The sequence below is a fragment of the Oncorhynchus mykiss genome, chromosome 16 (genome assembly GCF_057628025.1).
Source record: "Oncorhynchus mykiss isolate SJ-2025 chromosome 16, ASM5762802v1, whole genome shotgun sequence".
NCBI lineage: Eukaryota > Metazoa > Chordata > Actinopteri > Salmoniformes > Salmonidae > Oncorhynchus > Oncorhynchus mykiss.
The window spans coordinates 8,698,827-8,712,558 of NC_143037.1; positions in this window are offsets into that span (position 1 = coordinate 8,698,827).

Here is a 13,732-nt window from a genome sequence, read left to right on the forward strand (position 1 = left end):
TAGAAACCAGTTAAACTGGGTATGTCGCCTACACTGGGGCAGGGAATGCTTTCACTTTACAACAATGGGGTCATGGAAAAAGGAGGAACTGTTTCCCCATGACCTTTTATGAAGCAACTAAGGAACATCCCGCCAAGTCCCAATGACGAGGACATTTTCCTGCCTTGTTCTGATCAAATATTTACGTGATTTCCTGGACGGATTTGATTTTGATTCCCATCATGTACCTAAGTAAACCTTGCGTGTGCAGTAGTATGTGACATAACTGGTTCAGTGTGGCAAACCCTGGCACACCCATGCACTGTGTTGACATTTAAACTCTGCTGGGTGATAATCTCTCTCTGTACATGAGCAATGAAGGCTGGAGAAGTAACCCTGGTCAACAACTCAGAGAAATTGTTTAAGACAACAGAGGGAATGTAGTCATTTTTATTTCAGTTTCCGGCAGCTATTTGATATGACTGATAATGAGCAGAGAATTTTATTCACTAAAAACTTATGCATTTGCGATTGTCTTCAGAGACAAATTGTCAGTGGTGTAAAGTACTGAAATAAAAATACTTTTAAAGTACTAAAGTTGTTTTTTTTTGGGGGGGGGGGTGTATCTGTACTATAGTATTTCTATTTTTGACAACTTTTACTTCAATACATTCCTTAAGAAAATAGTGTACATACATCCCTGACACCTAAAGGTACTTGTTACATTTTGAATGCTTAGCAGGACAGGAAAATGATCCAATCCATGCACTTATCAAGAGAACATCCCTGATCATCCCTACTGCCTCTGGTCTGGCTGTCTCACTAAACACAAATGTTTCATTTGTAAATTATGTCTCGTAAATGACCTCATCACTGAGCGCAAAGTTGATTGCATGTTTCTCACTGAAACATGACTGACTTCAGACTGTAGTGCCGCTCTTATTACAGCCTCCCCCGGGAGCATCATGCTATACTGTTTAAATGTCAGCCAGCAGTGCTGGCCATAACCCTGTATAGGCCACCAAAGCACTGACCCACTTTCTTTAATGATTTCTCTTAACTATTGTCCTTGTGAAATATGAAAAATGATTGTGTTTGGCAACTTCAATATTCATGTTGACAAAGAGACTAACTCAAAGGCCATTGAATGTATTAATCTTTTGAGCTCTATGGACTTTGTCCAACGTGTTACTGGGCCCACCCATTACCGCAACCATACTATGAACCTGGTTATTACCAAGGGGCTTTCTACTGGGCCCACCCATAACCGCGGCCATACTCTGGACCTGGTTATTACCAAGGGGCTTTCTACTGGGCCCACCCATAACCGCGGCCATTCTCTGGACCTGGTTATTACCAAGGGGCTTTCTACTGATATATCCTCTATTGTTGATGTTGCTTTATCTGATCACCACTGTGTGTTTTCCTACCTTGTTGCCCATAGCAACAGGGTAATACTGAACGCATTATTAAGAAACACTATCTGACCTCTGAAGAGCGGAAGTGGAGAAAGTCAAAGTTACAGGTCCATTATGATATTCTGAAAGATAAAACTTGGCATACATAACGAGGCAATTAGAATTTATTTATTTAACCGATTATTATTTACAATGACGGCCAAACCCGGACGACGACGCTGGGCCAATTGTGTGCCGCCCTATGGGACTCCAAATCACGGCCGGATGGGATACAGCCTGGATTCGAACCCGGAACTGTAGTGACACCTCTTGCAGTGAGATGCAGTGCCTTAGACCGCAGCGCCACTCGGGAGCCCAAGAAATGCTATATGGGTTCATTTTACCAACTTGATCACTATTAATCGGATTAGATTGAGAGTGCTCTTCTCGGCAATTGATGGCCTGATTAAATCCTACCACACATACCTAGTATGTGAACTTTCCTCCACATCTAAATGTGATAAGATTGTGGCATGTTTCAGAGATAAGATAACCAGCATAATGTTGGTTATCAGTCAAGCAAGACCTGATGAGAAGTCTAATACTGTATGTGACCTAGCCTACCACGTGAAGGCACAAAATATTTATTTTCACTGGTTGACACAGACATGCTTAGGAAAGTGAAATCACAACTTAAGCCTACCTAAGGGGCGGCAGGTAGCCTAGTGGTTAGAGCTAACAAGGTACAAATCTGTCGTTCTGCCCGAGCAAAGAAGTTAACCCACTGTTCCCCAGGCGCCAAAGACATGGATGTCGATTAAGGCAGCCCCCCGCATCTCTCTGATTCATTTCAGTTGAAGGCATTCAGTTGTACAACTGACTAGGTATCCTCCATTTTCTTTCACCTACCTGCCTTCTCGATCCTATCCCCACCACCTTCTCCAAAACAGTTTAAATTGCATATCTGATGAAGTACAAGCTATTGTTAAGGCACTTGCCCCACTGCACTAAAAACTGCTATGGCGAAACCCCTTCTGAAGGAAAGTCATCCAGAATCTTCAGCTCTTAACAGTTTTCTGGAAATCTCCATCATTCCATTCTTAAGCAAAATTCTGGTCAATTTGGTTTTCAAACAGCTAAATTACACTATATATACACACAAAAGCATGTGGACACTCCTTAAAAATTAGTGGCACCGTCATAGGATGCCACCTTTCCAACAAATGTATGCCCTGCTAGAGCTGCCCCGGTCAACTGTAAGTGCTGTTATTGTGAAGTGGAAACGTCTAGGAGCAACAACGGCTCAGCCGCAAAGTGGTAGGCCACATAAGCTCACAGAACGGTACCGCCGAGTGTTGAAGCACGCAGCGTGTAAAAATCGTCTGTCCTCGGTTGCAACACTCACTACTGAGATCCAAACTGCCTCTGGAAGCAACGTCAGCACAAGAACTGTTCGTCTGGAACTTCATGAAATGGGTTTCCATGGCCGAATAGCTGCACACAAGTCTAAGATCACCGTATGCAATTCCAAGCGTCAGATTCTGGAACAGTGGAAACAGGTTCTCTGTAGTGATGACTCACTCTTCACCAGCTGGCAGTCCGATGGACAAATGTTGGTTTGGCGGATGCCAGGAGAACACTACCTGCCCGAGTGCATAGTGCCAACTGTAAAGTTTGGTGGAGGAGGAATAATGGTCTGGGGCTGTTTTTCATGGTTCGGGCAAGGCTCTTAGTTCCAGTGAAGGGAAATCTTAATGCTACAGCAAATACTGACATTCTAGACAATTCTGTGCTTCCAACTTTATGGCAACAGTTTGGGGAAGGCCCTTTCCTGTTTCAGCATGACAATGCCCCCTTTCACAAAGCAATTATTTGTTGAGATCGGTGTGGAAGAACTTGATTTGTTTTGAGGCCGACCTGTTTAGCAAAAAAATTTACATTAAAAAACATGACATTTTTTTCCTGTTTTTATGTTATTTTGCCATTAATACGTGTCACATATCAGTTTGCAAACAATGTAAAAAAATTAATTAAATAAAAAAACATTTTGTTAATAAAGCCTTATACAAACATGGTCTCCTTTTTAGTTTTCTTGAGTAAGGCAGCAGCAGTTCGAACCCGGAACTGTAGTGACACCTCTTGCAGTGAGATGCAGTGCCTTAGACCGCAGCGCCACTCGGGAGCCCAAGAAATGCTATATGGGTTCATTTTACCAACTTGATCACTATTAATCGGATTAGATTGAGAGTGCTCTTCTCGGCAATTGATGGCCTGATTAAATCCTACCACACATACCTAGTATGTGAACTTTCCTCCACATCTAAATGTGATAAGATTGTGGCATGTTTCAGAGATAAGATAACCAGCATAATGTTGGTTATCAGTCAAGCAAGACCTGATGAGAAGTCTAATACTGTATGTGACCTAGCCTACCACGTGAAGGCACAAAATATTTATTTTCACTGGTTGACACAGACATGCTTAGGAAAGTGAAATCACAACTTAAGCCTACCTAAGGGGCGGCAGGTAGCCTAGTGGTTAGAGCTAACAAGGTACAAATCTGTCGTTCTGCCCGAGCAAAGAAGTTAACCCACTGTTCCCCAGGCGCCAAAGACATGGATGTCGATTAAGGCAGCCCCCCGCATCTCTCTGATTCATTTCAGTTGAAGGCATTCAGTTGTACAACTGACTAGGTATCCTCCATTTTCTTTCACCTACCTGCCTTCTCGATCCTATCCCCACCACCTTCTCCAAAACAGTTTAAATTGCATATCTGATGAAGTACAAGCTATTGTTAAGGCACTTGCCCCACTGCACTAAAAACTGCTATGGCGAAACCCCTTCTGAAGGAAAGTCATCCAGAATCTTCAGCTCTTAACAGTTTTCTGGAAATCTCCAACATTCCATTCTTAAGCAAAATTCTGGTCAATTTGGTTTTCAAACAGCTAAATTACACTATATATACACACAAAAGCATGTGGACACTCCTTAAAAATTAGTGGCACCGTCATAGGATGCCACCTTTCCAACAAATGTATGCCCTGCTAGAGCTGCCCCGGTCAACTGTAAGTGCTGTTATTGTGAAGTGGAAACGTCTAGGAGCAACAACGGCTCAGCCGCAAAGTGGTAGGCCACATAAGCTCACAGAACGGTACCGCCGAGTGTTGAAGCACGCAGCGTGTAAAAATCGTCTGTCCTCGGTTGCAACACTCACTACTGAGATCCAAACTGCCTCTGGAAGCAACGTCAGCACAAGAACTGTTCGTCTGGAACTTCATGAAATGGGTTTCCATGGCCGAATAGCTGCACACAAGTCTAAGATCACCGTATGCAATTCCAAGCGTCAGATTCTGGAACAGTGGAAACAGGTTCTCTGTAGTGATGACTCACTCTTCACCAGCTGGCAGTCCGATGGACAAATGTTGGTTTGGCGGATGCCAGGAGAACACTACCTGCCCGAGTGCATAGTGCCAACTGTAAAGTTTGGTGGAGGAGGAATAATGGTCTGGGGCTGTTTTTCATGGTTCGGGCAAGGCTCTTAGTTCCAGTGAAGGGAAATCTTAATGCTACAGCAAATACTGACATTCTAGACAATTCTGTGCTTCCAACTTTATGGCAACAGTTTGGGGAAGGCCCTTTCCTGTTTCAGCATGACAATGCCCCCTTTCACAAAGCAATTATTTGTTGAGATCGGTGTGGAAGAACTTGATTTGTTTTGAGGCCGACCTGTTTAGCAAAAAAATTTACATTAAAAAACATGACATTTTTTTCCTGTTTTTATGTTATTTTGCCATGTGTCACGTGTCACATATCAGTTTGCAAACAATGTAAAAAAATTAATTAAATAAAAAAACATTTTGTTAATAAAGCCTTATACAAACATGGTCTCCTTTTTAGTTTTCTTGAGTAAGGCAGCTCCAAAATGCAGCCATTTCAGCCTAGCTCAGTGCTTTCTGTGGTGGTGGTGGTGGTGGTGGGGCAGCCAGTGTAGAGGTTGGTAATGTACTCTAGTTGAGCTGTGATTGGCTCAGTGTTCTGTCACTAATGGGGATACTATACCACCGCAAAATCTACAGGGAGAGCTCGTAAATTCAAGCCCCTTGGGTGCTGCCATAGAGTTACATTAGAAGTGCCCATCCAAGAAGGCTCAAGGTCATTGGCCACATATAAAATGACGTTAAATCAAGTTATATCTACCATAACTTTGATTGGACTGATCATGTCAGCATCATACTTTCAAAATCTTAGCTAGGAAGCTAGACAAGCAGTCATCAACATGAATCACGACGACAATCTTCTGGCAAGTCCTTTTCAATCCTTGTCATTTGAAGAGAAATTATAGATAAAAACGTATTGGTGCTCATCGGCCATTGGACATAAACATCACACAACAAGTTGGAAATAGCAAATTCAACAATGATTGGTTTGGATGGAATCAGTGGCTAACTGCAAGCATTGCCAAGCAATCACTAGCCTGCTATTCAGTGGAGTGGATGTGTGGTCCATGTCTGTGTTTAAGTCTCTTTTCCAAGCTTAAAAGGTTGGATACATTGGCCATGCTGTCAATCCAGCATGACTTCTGCCGCGTTCAAAACAACTGGAAACTCTGGAAAAAAAACAAGCTCGGATTAGGAAAATGAGTTGTGAACGGTCATCTAACTCGGAATTCCAAGTCGGAAACTTGAACTTGTTTCTGGAGCTCTGACCTGAAGATCACTGACGTCATGATTCAACCTTGTTTATTTTCCAGAGTTCCCAGTTGTTTTGAAAGCACCATAAATCCAGAGAATGACAGACTTTGATGACAAAGCTTGATGACAGAATTTGCCCACAAGGACCGCCACCGCCACCATCCTGTTCAAGTGAGCACAGCACAACAAGGTGAGTCCAAAAAATGTCTTGTATGCTGCTGCATGAATTATGTAATATGCCAGGGAGATATGTATACTGTAGCTAAGAAAGTAATACTACGTTTATGTAGTGTAGTAAGCAGTTAGTCCTTGTGCCTCACCCTAATAATTTGGTCCCATAACTTAGCCTACAGTTCTGACTTGGTGGTGCACTATAGCCTGTTTTAGAGAAATGTGATAATTGAATAAGCATTTCTCAACTAGCCTACCTGGTTAAATAAAGGTTAAATTAAAATTTAAAGAAAATGATATTGTAAGAGAGTTCATTGTCTGCTTATATGCCCCCTTTATTTATCCTACGGTTCTGACTTGTTGTACAGTAAGAACGGCCCATGTTCTGAATTCTGTTGCTGTGCATTTCAAAAGTGCTGAACAAATAGTTATATTGACTACGTCCGTCCTAGCTCGCTCATTAATGTCTTAATCAAAATTACGGATCGCCTCTTATCCGCTTGTCATCCCCTTATGCCATAGTTTGTACGTCTCAATTGTCAGTAGAATCCACATTTGTTTAAGCAAGTCAGCCATTTCAGCTTTGTTTTTGTTTTTTTAAGGCAGTAAAGGAGGCTGAATTTACTGTTTCGCTGCCAGACAAGGCTCTGCTGATTGCCATGTGTAGTGGTGGTAAGGATTCACTCCATGGTGCTGAAAAGAAAGCTCTGCTCTTGGGATAGCTTTATGTAGGCCCTAACAGTTTGTGGGCAACCGTTATAGCGCAATTAATATATTGTTTAGTGATGTATAGTGGCTTTGCTGGCATGCATGTAAAAACTTTTTTTTTGAGTTTGCCCCACCAAGAATTACATGCTAAAATTCACCACTGCTCCTATACAGAGAGGACACTTGGACATTCTGTTTAGCTGATGTCCAATTTCCAAATGTGTCAGGCATGCATTACTAACTGTTACACTAGCACAGAATCAAGGAATCAGGCTACGGTTGACATTTCACTCAGAAAGTGTTGAAATCCCCCTATCGTTGCCCTGGGGTTAACTTTCCTGTTCACACCAAGCGTGTCTACACCTAAGTATCTGCACTAGCCGGTGCCAACAACCACTGAATGAAGTGCTAGATAACACACACCGCGGTAAGTGAACTCGACACCATGTTGCGTGTCCGTGGTAACAAAGGGGGAGCTGGGATGCTGTTCAACCTGGAGACAGACAGCCCACTGCACTGCCTTGTTAACTCTGCCAACGGTTGACACTTCTGTGGCCCTCTGGTGTCCCCTGTGGCGGTGATGTTTCATTGATCCATGCCAGACCCTCGGGCCTTGCCAGGCACCTGGCTTATTACTGCGTTATAAACTCAAGTGACGGTTACTGAATAAAAAAAGGGGGGTTATTATTCCACAATATAAAATACTTTTTTCAGTCTTTCCATGTCTGACGCTGAGAGTGGACGTTATGGTTTAAGACACCGCATGCACTACAAGATTGTAACATTTCTTATAAACACTAGATGGCAGTGTTGTCTCAATGACAGACAACTTGCTGCAATGTTTCGCATCTGTCTGCTTGGACCAGATGACCCGCCTTCACTTGTCTTGCACTGATCTGAAAGAGGTCGTCCAGGGTTGGGTAGGTTAATCCGTTAGTTACCTGTCCAAAATTGTAATCTGTAACGTAACTTTTGGATTAGCCAAACTCAGTAACGTAATGATCACTCTGTTACTTTGGATTACTTTCACTTTAAGAGGCATTAGAAGACAAAAATGAAAATGACCAATTGAACGACATCTATTGCAAGATAAATCAACGTTAGTGTAGACATGGCTGGCCATTAATCAGGCCCTGGATCCGCACTATACAGCTGTTGCAAAAGCGTATTTTTCACTGGCTGTCGCGAAACAATGATTGATAGGCAGTTTATTGGGTTAAAATACACATTTACATTTGTGAACAGCCATCCACAAGGCGCAAAACTCTCAATGAGAGAGCAGCAGTGGGATTCACATCAACGCGCTATTTAAGTGTCATAATATGTGATATCCGTATCGCCCGTATGCTACACCACCGCTGTCCTCCTTTCCTCTAAGCGTTCATTCAAATTGGATGCAAACAGCAGGCAAACCCTTGGAAGGCAGCTTGGACTGTAGCCTATAAAAGCTATTTTCCCGCGATCCATCAAACACATTTGGTGGGTCATTATAGTGTTCTCTGACTTGTGGTCAGACTCAGGCGGAACAAAATTACATTTGCGCCTTTTTTCAATGATGATTTGAATGTCATTAGCCCAGGTTTACATCCAATTTGTGACAGATTTTCATGCAAATATTCAAAAATCTGCATAAAATAATATGTGCATTTTCCCACCAGAGATGTTTCCATCAAAAATGACTTATTGCGGATAAAAGTCTGTGAAAGGCGCATCAAGCTCTTCACGTGCACTTTCACCACCCTGTGAAGTTCATAAGTCGTAGTGGGAGTACAAGTGTACTTCGATTATATCGAAGTGTACTTCGATATAATATCAATATTTGCGCATAAAGGCGTTTCCACCCCAATTTCTCGAATAATTCATTTTAACGACACAAAAAGATCCACATTTCTTGCAGAATTAATTTTACCGACACAAAAAAGTTTCCACCGTGTCGAATGAACAAATTGTAGCGCATATCCTGATTCCGTCAGCCCGGTCGTGACTTTGTTCATGCGTCAGGTAATTCATCTGCATGAAATGGTTGGATGGAAACCTGGTTATTGAGAAAGCCATCGTGCTTCCACATCTGCATTGCTTGCTGTTTGGAGTTTTAGGCTGGGTTTCTGTACAGCACTTTGTGACATCAGCTGATGTAAAAAGGGCTTTATAAATCAATTTGATTGAAAACAGAAAGTTGTCGAAGATTTTTTTGCCGCAAACATCCTTTCTGAAATTTAAAATAATACTTTGGTGTAATCATCTAGTTTTTCAAAGGTAATCTGATTACAAAATGTTTGCTGGTAACGTAACTGATCCGTTAGTTTTGTTGTAATCCGTTACATGTAATAGATTACATGTAATCCTTTGCTCCTCAACCCTGAAGAGGTCCAACATTCTGTGTTACCTCCGTTTTCAGATCAGTGCATAAATAGGAGAGAAAACAGCAGCTACTTTAGTAAACTATTGAGATGCAGGCCCAGTTCTCGAGTGTTGATCACAGCAGTGCAGAGACATATGGAGGACTATGAACAGTAGAAATCTGGCGTCAAGGAGCTCCCACTACTCACAACTAATTTAATCTCACTCTCTCCACTCCTAATATGGCTCTTCTTTTCATCTCCCTCTCTCCACTCCTAATCTGTCTATGCTTTTCAACTCATCTATCTCCTTCAGAAAGAGCAGGGAGAGACGATGTAAGGACTGTCCCTAGTGTCATTATACACAAGCAGTGTAACATTTTCAGTGACATACACGGGCAAGCTAACTCCACAACCTATTTATCTCGAGATTTCTGAAAGTGAAATTCAAAACAAGTTAGACAGCTTGTTTTCCCAATTTGTAAAATTGAGTAAAATGATGCTATGCAACGTTTAGACGTCTTGAATGCAACTACTCCACTATGTAATGATGTCATCGATAACCGAACGCGCATGCATGCCACATGGAATGTTCTCTATGCACCACGCTTGTTTTTGTTGCAAACATTCAAAACGCGTAAAGCTCCAGGCATTCTACACGACAGCTTGTCAAATCGGCCATTTATACGTTTTATGCATTCGGTAATTAAACGTGGACTGTCGAAACTTATTTATAATATCCACACCTTTATTTTGACCTCCATAACATTCCGAGTCGCCTGAAGCATTGTGGGTACTATGATTTGTAAACGAGAGGCTGTTCAGCTGCATAGAAAACCCGGCAGGGTCTACTGTTTGAATTTGAATCATTTGGACAGGCTCCCGGTCCACCGGGAGACCAGGAGCCTGGCCGCTTGCTAAAATAGCCCCTGGTTATACTGTCCCCTCAGTAAAACATTGCCACTCCTACTGACACGTAATTTCCTTTTATTTTGATTGCATAATTTACATGCAAAAATTGATTTGTGCAGACATACAATAAATAAAGGTAAAGTAAATATATCAACCTATAGTTAGCCAGGCTAGCTATCTTAGCTGTGTAGCATGCAAAGACATTTAAGCTACAAAACCCGCTAGGTGAATATTTTTGGTTAACATATGCCTACTGCCAGACTGGTTGATAGAGGTCAAATTGATGTTCCAATCCCAGATTGCCCCTTTAAGACCTTTTTTACTTTTAATTATGACAAATATTATATGATAACAGAGCTGCAGAAGGAGTAAATGAGAAGTGGAGTGTCGGTTCAAAGGTCAAATAAATGCATTAAATGAGCCTGACTTCTGTGTTTCTTCATGATGATGAAATAACCGCGTTACCGTTTGGCTATAGATAAACCGGCCAGTAGATGGCGATAGTGTTGGTTTTAGTGACAGGCCATTGGTTCCCGGTCTCCAGCTGGATACTGTGGAGCAGCGTTTCCCAAACTCAGTCCTGGGGACCCCAAGGCGTTCTGGTTATTTGAATCAGCTATGTAGAGCTAGGGGGAAGAAAAAAAATGTGCACCCCTTGAGGTCCCCAGGACTGAGTTGGGGAAACCCTGCTAACGAGGCAAGGGGCCAAGAGCCAATGGCGTTTCTCACTGGAGGGGCGAGTGAAGCAGTTTCACAATTGGAAGGGCGGACGACGTGAGGCAGAAAGAATGGCGCTAAGTACAACATGTACAAACGTTTGTCTCCTGAATACACAAGCTTACTCATTTAATGTAAGATCCAACTATGGGAGTGATGGTTACATACTCCTTTCCTAAAAACCCTGAGATGGAATCGGTTAATGACAGCTCAGAAATCGAACCTGATGACAGTGAGGATGTATGCCTACCTGCGTCGACAGCTGTGGTGAAGACTCCCAAGCCACACCCCTATGATTAGGATAATGCCCGAGATGATTTTGGCCCAGTGGGAGTAAGATTCTTGGAGAAAGTGGATTCATGTCTTTTTTCCGACCCATATGTGGTATCAGGCTGTTTAGAGAAGAATCTGGGTACTCTTCACATTGCTACCGACCTTGTTATAACGTCAAAATTAAACATTTGTTAACAGAAAATATTGTTTTCACATATTAGTATTATTTAACCGTTTAACACTGTTCCTCATAGGAATTAGTTGTTTTGGGGTGCATTATCCCTTTAACTCCCATGAATGCGGCATAGGCTTTTATGGTGTGTTGAAGACAACTCGGGAACTAGGAAATCTCCAACTTCTTGACATCAGTTTGTTCATCACAACTGAGAACTGAAAAAAACGAGCTACAACTGGAAAAATCTTTTGAATGGTCACTCGGAATTACAAGTTGGAAACTTGGTCATCATCCTAGAGCTCCAACTTCTCTGACCTGTAGATCACTAATGCAGTGTTTAAGACAACTCGGAAACTTGGAATCTCTGATTAAAAATTGTATATGTTGTTTGCGTAGAACTTTCTATTGGTTGATTCTGATATTTTCCAAGTGGGAAACTTTGACCTCATCTTTCTACAACGAATTTCCAAGTCGAAAATGTCAGAATATTGCGGAATGACGTCATGATTTTTTCCTAGTCTGAGCTAATCTTTTTACGAGTTCTCAGTTGCCCTCCCTACCTTCAGGTTATGCTCAAACGTAAGGAAAGCAGAGTCCCTTCCTACCTTCAGGCCTAACATCAGGACAGCTGAGTCCCTTCCTACCTTCAGGCCTAACATCAGGACAGCTGAGTCCCTTCCTACCTTCAGGCCTAACATCAGGACAGCTGAGTCCCTTCCTACCTGCAGGCCTAACATCAGGACAGCTGAGTCCCTTCCTACCTTCAAGCCTAACATCAGGACAGCTGAGTCCCTTCCTATCTTCAGGCCTACCTTCAGGACAGCTGCATCCCTCCCTACCTTCAGGCCTACTGCCAGGACAGCTGTCCCTGATCATCTTGCGAAAATGTCAGAAAACCTATTTCTTCAATGAGAATCTTGATGAATCCCACAGCCCAGCCACACAGAGACCGGCCTTTTGAACTCAGTTTAATAGTACTTTTCTGTGGGTGTTTTGTCACAAATTTCCCCCAGCAGAAGGACAAAAATCAAACAATCCCACACGCTTGCAAATTATTTGTTTTATTCTGTTTAATGTGTAAGCCTTTTGTCAAATAATTTGCTTCAAAAGAACTATCTGCTCTATTTGAAAACGGCAAGATGCTATCTTTACAATGTTTTAGATACTCCCCTCATTAGATCTTGTTCAAAGACGAGCAGAGATGTGAGCGGTATGTCTTCCCGACAGGCGGCGTTCAGCAGGGCACAGCATTATGAAAAATCCAGATATAAATACTACATAGCATAAATATATTATGATGCTAATCTGTCACATTACATGCAGAGCGAGGAATTAGACCCAGGTGGCAGTTGGATGGGTTTTTTCTCTCTCCATGTTCACACTGACACATTTTACTCCGAGGCCAGTCACTATCATGTGTTCACCCTCTGGAGAACTTTCCTCATGTACAGTAACTGACACATTTTACTCCGAGGCCAGTCACTATCATGTGTTCTACCTCTGGAGAACTTTCCTCATGTACAGTAACTGACACATTTTACTCCGAGGCCAGTCACTATCATGTGTTCACCCTCTGGAGAACTTTCCTCATGTACAGTAACTGACACATTTTACTCATGTGTTCTGCCTCTGGAGAACTCTGGAGAACTTTCCTCATGTTCAGTATTTTTGTAAAGATCCAGCATGAAAGTAGCTTGTTTCGCAATGGTTGTCCTGAAAAGGTTTAGCTGAATTTGCTCAGGTGCAAACCCCGCTGTTGCCATTTTAGCTACTGCGCATTCTACGCACAGCACTATTGTATGATTTCTCCCGTGTGTGGGTCATCAAATTTTTTTTACACCTTTATTTGACTAGGCAGTCATGTAGCCTTGACCAAGTGACCGACCAAGTGAGTGACCGAGTCTTAATGACAGTACATGACATATATCATAAAGCCATACTAAATTTCAAACCCACTAGAATCAACACTCAGATATAACACATACACTATTACGTAAGAAAGTCACGCATTGAAATACATTACGTTGTAGCTGTGTTGCCTGAGGGCCAATTGAGTAGCAGTGAATCACACTATTGATCATCATCCCCTGAATTACCCCCCAGGAGTGCAGCAGAGCAGACAACATTTAATGTCACGTTTGATTTATTATTTTTTTTTTTGTACCTTTATTTAACTAGGCAAGTCAGTTAAGAACAAATTCTTATTTTCAATGACGGCCTAGGAACAGCGGGTTAACTGCCCGTTCAGGGGCAGAACAACAGATTTGTACCTTGTCAGCTCGGGGATTCGAACTTGCAACCTTTCGGTTAACTAGTCCAACACTCTAACCACTAGGCTACCCTGCCGCCCATGTCGGGTCAGCCTAGATT